We start from the raw sequence: 11,334 nt of genomic DNA, 5'->3' as shown, positions 1-11,334 counted from the left end.
TAGCAAGCATATGCATAGGCACATGAATGGACCTGGATCGTAAGAGTCTCACCCCAGGAAGGTATGCCGATCCAAGCAAAAAGGTGCATTTAGATCCAGTCTTTAATTTCATGCCACAGTGCTCTTATAATTGGACCCCGTAACGAGACCCGACTGGAACGGGTCTAGGTAGAGATCTCGATACGAGTGGAAACAACAGGTGGTGGAATGCAGACATTACTTCTAAACTAAGATTTTTTTTTTGCAGAAGACAAGTGGTAACTGAACTGGAATTATATGAGACAAAAATAAACAAAAGAAAGGTGAAAAAGAGGACCCAAACACACTAAGCAAAACCCTAGTTCTAGAACACTAATAACCAACAAACCAACGGGTCCTGTCTAGGTCCTGTTTGCCAAATCTCATCTAGCCTAGCCGTATGATCTACATGGTATGTTGGGATGGGATCAACTTTCAAATTATGAAAATCCAGTGTCAATACATACTTTTTAGCGATTAAAAAAAATCAACATCCATGAAAAGAAAACCAGAAAGAAGAAAAGCAAACAAAGAAAAGAATATATAATATACATGATCAGATGTATATATCTGGTGCCCATGGAAGTAATCTTCCACTTTCAAGTACAGGTTTGATCCAGTGCCACCAAATGGAACAGATGTGGACTGGTCTGTCGATCATCTTCACAAACACCAAACGTTCTTCCCCGCAAAAAGAAAGGTACATGAAAATATCGTAAAAAGCAAACCAAAATAAAATGATAATTAATTATGATGGTGATGGTGATGATATCCAAGGCAAAAAAAATGGTTGAAAGAGTGGAAACTTCTTGGTGTTGCTTTGATTCGGAGGTTTCAAAACTTCACTCCAAGTTTCTCGAGTTAATAGTGTTTGGGAGGGTTTGATCCAGACGCCAGCTCTTCTTCTTCTTCTTCTTCTTTTTGACATAAACTCTGAGCCTTTCTTCTACTGCCTTCCCTTACAGGATACTTTGTTCATCTGACATGATAGATACCGAGCAAGTTTAAGAAATTTTTGCTTTGATAGGAAATAGGAATAATTAATAAGGAAAATAAACTTACTTTTTTATTAGACATGTAAAAACTTTTCAATAATAATAAATATATTTTTTAGTCTATAACCCCAAAAAACCACACCAGCTGGTCTTACTGGCTCAATCTGCCTTTGCCGGCAGCGTAATGGCTCCAAGGCTAGGATCCCTTCCCAAGGGCCTATGCTACGCGTTGGCTTGAGCAGAAGGGCTTCGACAAAAGGGTGACGTCCATGAGAATCGTACCTTGACTGTCCTAGAAGCCAAGGCCCACCTCTCTGCGCCAATCCCCTTGTATGTTGTTATCAAGAAAAACAAAAACATATAGATTTATCTGCACCAACTAAAGCAAACAATAAACTGTTGAAAGATGTTTAATTATGATAAAATCTCCTTATATATATCAAGCACTTGTGATCAACTTTTTTTCTTCTCAACGATAATAAAGGAGGGGTGATCATGACTACAAACCCAAACTATATATGAGATTTATTCACTTTAGCGTCTTTCTTAAGCAGCCAATAAAACAAAAATAAAAAGCACTCATCTCCACATGTTCGATCTCATGGTAGTTGGATTCATCACCACGAGTAGGTATTACTTTTAAAGAAAATAAATCGAAAAAATAAAAAAAATTCCATCTCTTCATCGTTTGCGTCGTGTGTGTAACAGGGAGAGAAGGCTAAAGATGCACACAGCGTGGCACGACATGTAAACCATATTAACAGCTCACCGAGTCGCGCACCGCTGCATGCATCTCAAGGCTCACTCCACTTCTCGCCATGGCTTGCCCTTACCCCTCTCTCAATCAAAGAGGCCATGTCTATCTCTTTCACACACACCCAAATCTCTTATACATAGACATACCTTAGCATGCATGGACAAGTAAGTTACACACGACATGTTATGATGAATATGCATGGCCACCCCCAAGCGAGGGTGTGCAACGGCAAACCCTCTTGGACTCTTGGCTCGATCGATCCAGCCCGTTTTTATAGAGTTTGCAAGTGAAGGACAAAGTGGAGATCGATTAGGGAAAGGAATGCATGTCAATCTCTGGACCAATCAATCTTTACGTCGGTTGTACGTGTCGAGCTGTTGGTAAGTTATAGTTACGGCAGGGCACGGGGATGGATAGGTCGGTTGTACGTGTCGAGCCCTGGGTTCGTTGTAGATACGGCAGGGCTCGGAGATAGTTACGTCGGTTGTACGTGTGACGTGTCGAGCCCTGGGTTCGTTGTAGATACGGCAGGGCTCGGGGATAGTTACGTCGGTTGTACGTGTGACTTGTCGCGCCCTGGGTTCGTTATACATACGGCAGGGCGCGGGGATTGCTACGTCGACTGACTTGGAAACCCTGAGCCTCCACCAAGCTCACCAGCCGATGTGGACAAATTAACCTGGTCCAAGCCTTCCTCGGTCTTAGACCCCTGGGTGAGTCCAAGGGGTCAGTTTTTTTTCTCAACCCACCGTTTTCTTCTTGGTCCGGTCCACAGGACATGACATGACACGTGACGTGGCTTGCACCACGCTCCTATGCAGACAACCGTCCGGGCCCACAGAGGTGAATCAGGAGCTGTCAGCTTAGTTTGGGTCAGCATTGCATGGGGCTGTCATCTTTTTTGGTTTTTTTAATGACAAAGCTCGGGCTTAATTATACAACTATACCACTAGGTTTTGAACCTGCAACGTCCCAACAGGGTGACGTACACTTAGCTACTCTTACCAGAGAAGCGGAGCCCCGGTTGAGGCTGTCATCTTTGGGAGGGATGACGCAGGCACCCCCCTCATCCAAATTATTAACCTCCTTGTCCTCACTAAACGAACGGTTCGGATTTCGGATCCTTGCACATGGATTCGAATCAGACCCACTCCGAATACTCACGCCCAAACACATACGGCGTATAGTTGCTAATGCAAATTTGATTTGTATGTAACCTATTCGGGCTTGGACCCACTATGGTGTGTGCAACGAGTGCTCCTGTCATATGTTGCATGCGCTACGTACTCATCCGTTCATGGTGGACATATGGATATCTTTGTGTTAGTTTTGAGCTGTTTAAGTATGGGTTCCTCAAGTTTGTTAGGGTTATTTGGGGTTAGTTTTGAGCTGATTAAGTTAATGCCGTTGGCACGACGACCGTAGGTATGGCGGGCTGAGCCAGCACGATCAGGTCTTCATGCCGGGTGCGGTTTGGTCGAGTTATAAATCCAAAAAAAGGTATGGACTTTTCCTTATGGTTGGGAATTAGGGGCACAAACATATCATCATAAACGGAACTCAGACCCAACATTCCTGGGCAATTCATGGTGACCAACGCATCCCAGAGTTCCCCCTCCAACCACTGACTTTGACAGTTTTTTTTTTTTTATAAAGAGTGTGTTAACTCCATTTAGTCTATGTTTGGGAGCCGGTGTTAAAGGGGAGATGAGAAGGGCAATGATGAAACTGGAGATGCACACCACATGCAGAAGTTGAGGCCCTAGGCATATTTTATTGGAGGCCCATATTTCTTTCATTTTTTTTTTCATTGGAGGCCCTCAGCATGAGGCACATGCATGTGGCTAGGGGTGGAAATTTCTGACACTACCCGCCAACCCGCCTCTTAGGCGGGTTCGGGTTGGGCTTAAGCCAACCCGTTTAATAAACTGGTCGACCCGCGTAACCCATTTATTAAACAGGTCGGGTTCGGGTTGGGGGTATGCCAACCCGCCAACCCGACCCGTCAACCCGCCTGCCGACCCGTCAACCCGCCTGCCGACCCGTCAACCCGCCAACCCGACCCATCAACCCGACCCGCCAACCTGCCTACCCGACCCGTCAACCGCCAACCTGCCTACCTGCCAACCCGATCCGTCAACCCGCCAACCCAACCTGCCAACCTGACCCGTGAACCTTAAAACCCGTTTACCCGACCCAACCCATTTATTAAATGGGTTGGCGGGTCGTGTCGGGTTACCCGTTTATTAAATGGGTCGGGTTCGTGTTTGCCACAGCCGACCCGTTTAATAAACGGGTCGGGTTCGGGTTGAGGTATGCTGACACGCCAACCCGACCCGACCCGCCAACCCGACCCGATTGCCACCCCTACATGTGGCATGTGCAATGTTTCATTGGAGGCCCCCAACATGAAATATATAAATGTTGTATATTTTTTCATTTGAAGCCCTAGGCAGTGGCCTCAAATATTAAAGTGGTCATCATGTTAGGCTCAAAATATTTTGTGCAGCCTTATGCCTTGTAATAGTCTACCAAAAGCCTTGTGGGGGCTCACAACGACCTATTGGCCTTCTAGCCCTTTGTATGAATTTATATTCCTGTAATTTTGCATTTTTCTTAATGAGAATATAGTGCATGACACTATTGTATATTTTTCGTGTTTAATAAATTGATTATTGTTGAACATTCTACTTTCCTCCTCTATGCTCTTTTTCTTTCTCTAATCTCTCTGCTCGTTGTGATTGTTGTCTTCTTATAATTGTGTTTGCATGCAATATTGTCTGCACACTTTTTGCCTTTGAAAAGATCTGTTTTGCTCATTTTTAAAACTTGCTAAGGCTTGTTGGGATAAGGTTTGCCCAATGTCACACGTGCATTTGAAATTTAGCCAGTGACAAGTGGTAAGAGAGCTAACTTCATAATGAGAAAGGTGAAGCTTGCGAGTCTCGCTCAACCAAGCGACAATCGTTGATCATAGCTATTGGAGATTCTGGTGTGGTGATACCACTGAAGCCAAAGAGCAAGAAGGATAAAGGAAAGGGACTGGGGACTGAGTCTGAGGAGATGAAGGCTATAGTGTTTGAAGCCTCTATCAACTATCAAAAGCTCGATGATAAGGTTAAGATAAATGAAGACCTCCAAGGAAAGGTTGTGTTGCTCGAAGATAGAATAGACTCGATCATTATCAAATTTAACAATGCGAGAGATCAAGGGTTAATGATGAAATAGAAAAACTAGACTTTAGAGCGCAGATTCCTACCACTAGAACGTTGGCCACCGACCAAAAGTAATGATGAAGTCGAGATGTCGACCGCTCGTTTAAAGGTTCTGAAACCCAAGAAGTTCACTGGTGTTCACGACACCAAGAAAGTAGAGAATTTCTTGTGGCAGATGGGGGAACTCCTCGAAGAAAGTCGTATTGTGGATGAAGCAGTTAAGATTTGAACTGCCACAATGCGGTTGGTTGATGATGTTATTGTTTGGTGGCGAAGAAGATGTAGGGACATAAAAAAAGGACTTTGTACTATTGATACATGGGATGATTTCAAAAGAGAGTTGAGAAGTCATTTCTTTGTGATGGATGCCAATTATTTGGTATACAAGAAGATGATAGGCCTAAAGCAAACTTGAACGATCTATGACTACGTCAAAACCTATTCATCCCTTATATTGGAGATTACATACAAGGGGGGAGGCAGATCGCCTTCTACATTTCATGATGAGACTATAACATTAGGCAGAGCAAGAGCTGCGAAAGCAGAAATCTCAGGATCTTGCTAGCACCTTAGCAGTGATAGAAGTACTTTCAAAATTTCAATAAAAGGCCGAGTTTAAGGAAAAACATTTGAAGAAGGTAACTTTTGAGGACAAGAAATAGAATCATAATAAGGATAACAAACAGAATGCCCAAGGACAGAATCGTCAAGACAACTGAAACCAAAATCAAAATAATTATCGAGGACAGTATGATAGGAACAAGAACTGCTATGGAAATCAAAGGAATGATGATAAGGATGTGAACCCAACTCAGAAAGAAGATCCACGAGAGGATCAACCAAGGATGGGCGCTCTATAAAGAATATCGGCGCTCAAGAAATTGAGTGTTGGCATGCCTTCATCCAGCAAGACACTCATGTACGTGGATGTCATTGTGAATAGGGTGGCCACTCAAGGCATGGTCGATTCACCTGCCATCCATAACTTTATCTCCCAAGAAGAGGCAAATCAGATGAGCTTAAAGTCCACAAAGAAAGTGAGTCACATGAAAGTGGTAAACTTAAAAGCAAAGTTAATCCTCAGCAAGATGAAAAATCTGACTCTCAACATAGGAGATCGGTTGGGCACAACCAGTTTTTTCGGTAGCCCCACTCGACGATTTTAAGGTAATCCTTGGTAAGGAGTTCTTATAGGCAAACAAAGCCTCTGTCATACCACATTTAAATTTGGTTTCTATAATGGATGAGTGATGCCCATGTATAGTCCCTGCTCATCCTGTTGGCACTTCACAGGTGCAGATGATCTTCACAATTTAGTTGAAGAAGAACATCATGCACGACGATGATACCTTTTTTGTGGCCTTCTATGAAGCAGAACTTGTGAATGAAGCATACACCCCATTTGAACTGGCCTCGTGTTGGAGGAGTTTAAGGATGTAATGTGTCCTGAGCTCCAGAAAAGATTACCTCCTCGAAGAGAGGTAGATTATGAGATTAAACTATTGTCAGGCACGAAGCCTCATGCTATGGCCCCATATCGCATGGCTCTGTCAGAGTTGAAAGAGCTACAAAGACAATTAGATGACTTGTTGGCCTCTGACATCATTTATCCCTCAAAGACACTGTATTGAACACCCATGCTTTTTCAGACGAAACATGATTGGTCACAATAGTTGTGCATGGATTATCGGGCACTCAACAAGGTGATAGTAAAAGACAAGTATCATTTACCATTGATCATTGACTTGTTCGATTAGTTGACCAATGCCCGAGTCTTTTTAAAGCTGGACTTGTGATCGGGGTATTGGTAGGTCAGGATCGTAGAAGAAGTTGAACTCAAGACTACGTGCATGATGAGATTTGGGGCATACGAGTTCTCGCTTATGTCGTTCAATTTGATGAACGCCTCTGCAACCTTCACGACCATTATGAACAAATTAATCTACCTGTATCTGAACCAATTTGTTGCCATCTACTTGAATGAAACGTTGTCTACAGCAAGAATCTAGAAGATCACGTGTGTCACTTGCACATTGTATTTTAGTTGTTAAAGGATAATGACTTATATATAAAAAAGGAGAAGTGCTTATTTAGGCAAGCAAAAGTCAAGTTCTTGGGCATGACATGTTGTGGATGGCCAACAAAAGGTCATACTTGAGACTCGTGAATTACTACCGCCGATTTATTGAGGGGTATTCTCTAGCCTATACCCCTCTCACAAATCTTCTTCAGAATGATCCAAGTTGGGATTGGTCAGATGCATGCCAGGCATTCTTTAAAGAGTTGAAGAGGGATCTTACCACTGATTTAGTATTGAGGCTGCCCAACCACACAAAGACATTTGAAGTCCACACAGACGCTTCGGATTTTGCAATCGGTGGAGGGCTCATGTATAAGGGCACCACATTGCTTTTGATAGATGCAGTCTGAAGGACGTTGAGCAACGATATTGCATGCACGAGAAAGAAATGATTGCAGTCATGCATTGCTCGCGGGTTTGATGTCACTACCTCCTGGAACTTCAGTTCATCGACAAGACAAACAACATAGCCACTAACTACTTTCAGACTCCGAAAAAATTTAGCCCTAAGCAGACTAGATGACAACAGTTTCTAACAGAGTTTGACATGGTCTTAGTGTATAAGCCTGAAAAGACCAATGTCGTAGCCAACACACTAAACAGAAAGGCCTAGTCAGTGGCCTTACAAGAGGAAGATGCCTCGACTATTCAACCTCAAAGTGACCTCCTCGATCACATTCGAGAATGCATCCAATTGGATCCATTAGCTCGACACCTAGTGACCCTAGTTCAGCAAAGGAAAACCAGAAAATTCTAGATGCAAGACAGCCTCATGGTGACTAAGGGTGCCTGTGTTTTTTTTATCATGATGAAGATTATTGTGAAGATTGGTGATCAAAGAGTATTACGATAGCTAGTACTTAGGACACCCAGGGCAACAACAGACGCTCACCTTAGTAGAGCAAGCCTACTATTGGCCTTTTATGCGAGAAGATATAAGGTTACATATGCACCTGCCAGATTTGCTATCAGGATAAGCCGAGTAATCAGAAGCCCGCAGGACTACTCGATCCTCTTCTATTTCAAGCCATCTGCGAGAAAGCATCTCCATGGACTTTATTTTGGGACTATCAAAGGTGAACGACTGCAATTCGATATTTGTGGTGGTCAATAGGTTTTCAAATTATACCATCTTCATGCCAATGCTGCTCACATGTACAGTCAAGCGAGTCACAGGATTGTTTGTGAAGCACGTTGTGACCAATTGAGAGATTCCAAAAAACATTGTCAACGATCATGACGTGTGCTTAACAAGGAAGTTCTCGCATGAAGTGTTTTGATTGTTAGGGATGGAGTTGCACTTTCACTACAAGAAAAATGTTAATTAGCGACAAAAATTTGTGATGGTTTTTTCTGTCGCAAATTTATGATAGATTAGCTAGAGAAAACTAGTTGTCACTAAAATTGGAATTAGCAACAAAATAATTCTGTCTCAAATTAGTGACGGATTCGCGACAAAATTTTTTTGTCTCAAACTCCGTCGTAACTTCACAACGGATGAGCGACAAAATTTTTTTATCGCAAAATCCGTCGCTAATTTAGCGACAGAATTATTTCATCGCTAATTCCGTCGCTACTTTTCAATATCAAATGGGTGCAAAATTCTCCCTTCCTTGCTGGGTCATCAATTTTCATCCATAAATCCAGATATTCGATGTAATAAACATGCTGACCGACGTCGGAATAGTGACTTCCCAGGAGCACCACGGCCTGATGTGGGACCCCCACGTACCCCGGCCCGACCATCACCGGAAAATAACCGAGGAGGATCAGGCTTCTGGGTCTCCTCTGCAGTAGGCGGTGCCGAGGATGATGGCGAGGGGGGAGATCTTAGCCCCCTTGCTGGAGGGTTCAAGTTTACGGAGGAGCTTGTGCCGATACGAGGGCACGATCCAGAGTTCGCGAAAGAGAGAGTGGGGTACGAGGTTGAGGAAGAAGAGGAGGGGTTTAGAGGACAATCAGATTCAAATGTCTGCAGAGGGACGCCTAAAGAGACTGCTCCTTCGGTATCTACTTCGATCGCCGAAGAGGCAAAGCTATCATATTTGGAATTCGAGGTTAGGGCTCACTTGAATTTCCCCCTTCTCTTTTTCCTAAAAAAAAGAAAAAAATGAACTGCATTGCTATTGAATTAGAGTTCAGCCAGTACGATACTTTCAGAGATTTTTGAAGGTTTTGATATCAGAGGATTAAGTCATCAGAAAAATCAGGCACTTTTATAATTTGATGAGTCAAATAGGGCATTTGGTTGAATTTATGGAAGGACTATTGACAAAAATAAGGGGAATCTAATTGGGAGGTGTTGTATGTAATAGATCATAAGCCCATTCTGACTCTGAGGTTCAATGCATAATCTCATTTGAATAACTGGCCACCCAAAAATCGCACCTAGTTGTGGTTTTTTTCTTGTTTTGCTATATGTTCATTGACTTATGACTCAGCCACTTGAATCAATCTCTAATGAAGCCACATTTACGAAAATTTTTGAGAGAGTTACTGCGTTCTGTATGATTATAAGACTCTTACTATTTGGCTTATGGTTTTGTTCTTTTTGAAGCTTTACAGAGAGGTTATAAACTTGGATGTATTGCAAAGGATCGCTAAATCCGGTATGCCGAATGGAGGCAGGTTTCAGACAATGACATTGAAGGTAAACCTTCAGCGATTCTTGAGACATTTGTTGAAACACGTTCATCTTTCTGAAATATAAGCATCATAATGTGATGTATAATTAAGCAAGCATGAGAAACCTATGTGCAAATAACACGTGTGCTTTCTACAACTGGTACTTGCACACACTCAAGAAAGCTCACCAAGCATTATTTAGGAAATATAATTTACTGGATTTATAATCTGCCCCCATTAACAACAAATAGATGCTAGTATGAGGTGGCTATGTGCATTTTCTTAGCAAGATGATTACTGGTTTTCTGTTGCATAAAGTTTCTGCTTTTGTTTTATTCCTTTAATGAGAGAAGGCATGTATTTTACTGAACTTTTGATAGCTTTTTTTTTTACTGATATACATAGAATAAACAATCTTAGATTTAAGGAATGCGTTCAAGTTTATATCTCATTCTTACATCTACATGAAGATACTAGTTACATCAACTAAATATTATCAATGTTTTCTGTGGTTCTGATGAAAGTGCTTTAATGTGAACGTGCAGGTCCTGTTAGCAACATCCTAGTGACCAAACAGCCAAGTGCATTAAGCAGTACTTTGGCTCCCAAGCGCAGAGCTTTGCCGCCACTATTGCAGAGATATGTAACTGCTGAGGTGGGATACCCTGAAAGCAGATGTTATCCTTGTTGACTCAGAAAAAAATAAAAAACTATGTAAGCTAAAGATGCCCCGGTTAGAAGGATGGAGAAATGAGAAAATATATTAGCTAAAAGAGGTCGGGGTAGGCCTAAGAAGACTTGGATGGAGATGATAAGAAAGGATATGAAGGCTTTGAACCTCACCAAGGACATGACATTGGATAGAAATGATTGGAGAAGGATTCATGTGGAGGACCCAAAATGATTTTCTTTTTGGTTCATATCGCAGACCCCAATTGTTTGGGATGAAGGCATTGTTGTTGTTGTAAGCTAAAGAATTTTATTGTAGCATTTGTGAAAGAATTGCACTCAAATCCAGCATCAATAATAAAAAAAATAGCAGGAGTGGTCAGTATTCTAAATTTCTAACATTGGTTGCAAGGATTCTGTCCATTATGCTGAATTGCATGTCACTGCTATGCATTCTCATCAGGCTTTCATGACCAGAAAGTAGTCTTTGGGCCCTTTTACATATTACTGATGTGTTGTTAATTGTTGCAATAACAATCCATATTACTTATGTATTTGTATTATGGGCATTTTGTGGAACAATGACATTATGTTCTTTTACACTTCTGGATAAATGAAATTTTTTATTTTGTATATCAGAGTTATGTATTGGTGACCGTAAAAAATTATATGTAATAATTTGGATATAAAGTATAAAAATGCAGTTATGCATTGTTTAGGAATATAGAATTTGATATGAAGTATTTATATTTCAATTTATTTTTATTTTTATTTTTATTTTTTAATTTTGTGACAGATTAGCGATAGATATTATCCATCGCTAAATAGTGACGGATATGTATCCATGACAAAACTAAATCTATCGCTTATTTAGCGATGGATTAGCGACATATGAGTTCCATCGTGAATTAGCGACCAGAAATTTGCGACAGATACTATCTATCGTTAATCCGTCGCCAATCCATCGCTAAACAG

Source organism: Nuphar pumila, chromosome 6, assembly GCF_984573655.1.
Source record: "Nuphar pumila chromosome 6, dmNupPumi1.hap1.1, whole genome shotgun sequence".
NCBI classification, from domain to species: Eukaryota; Viridiplantae; Streptophyta; class Magnoliopsida; order Nymphaeales; family Nymphaeaceae; genus Nuphar; species Nuphar pumila.
The sequence above is the reverse complement of the archived record's forward strand: the minus strand, read 5'-3'. Positions refer to the sequence as shown.